Raw genomic sequence first — 676 nt, 5'->3', positions numbered from 1 at the left:
CGAGGATGTGAATCGGCGGATGAAACTTCTCTGCATATCCTGGGCGAGTGCCCGGGATTTGCACGTAGCAGAATGGCGCTCCTTGGGAGACCCTATTTGGAACCCAAGGAACTGAGAGAAGTGTCAGCAAGGAAGCTTTTGGACTTTGTAAAAAGGACAAATCTACTTGCTGAATAGGACTGGTAGTGGGACGCACAATAGGCCTAATTAGGCCGCAGTGCTATGGGACTTTTCAAGGACCAACCACTAGATGAAGATAAAGATGAAGATGAACTCATCGTACAGCACACGGACAGACCGTTCCGGAGAAAATATTTTGATCCATAATTGAACTTTAATTTACGAAAAATAAAAAAACGCAAAAAATAGAACTTTTTCGTATAAGACTTTTCTATTACAAATATCGTTAGGAAACTGTAGTTTGATTTTTATAAATTATGCACGCCACACCCTGTATTTATTTTTGTAAGTTTTTACTTTTTACGTTGTCTTCTTTCCGTGAAAGAATAGTATGTAAATGAAGTGAGTATTAATAGTTGCGAATAAATACACTATTAATTTTCTAGTTTCTAGGCTAGTTTTCCACTACATATTATACGTTTGTGCCGTGGTATGACATTATGTATTGCTATTTTCACTTGAAAAACTTGGGTTTCAAGTCCCATGACAAAGCTTG

This window comes from Anoplophora glabripennis, unplaced genomic scaffold (assembly GCF_000390285.2).
Source record: "Anoplophora glabripennis isolate ALB-LARVAE unplaced genomic scaffold, Agla_2.0 scaffold342, whole genome shotgun sequence".
Classification (NCBI taxonomy): domain Eukaryota; kingdom Metazoa; phylum Arthropoda; class Insecta; order Coleoptera; family Cerambycidae; genus Anoplophora; species Anoplophora glabripennis.
The sequence above is the reverse complement of the archived record's forward strand: the minus strand, read 5'-3'. Positions refer to the sequence as shown.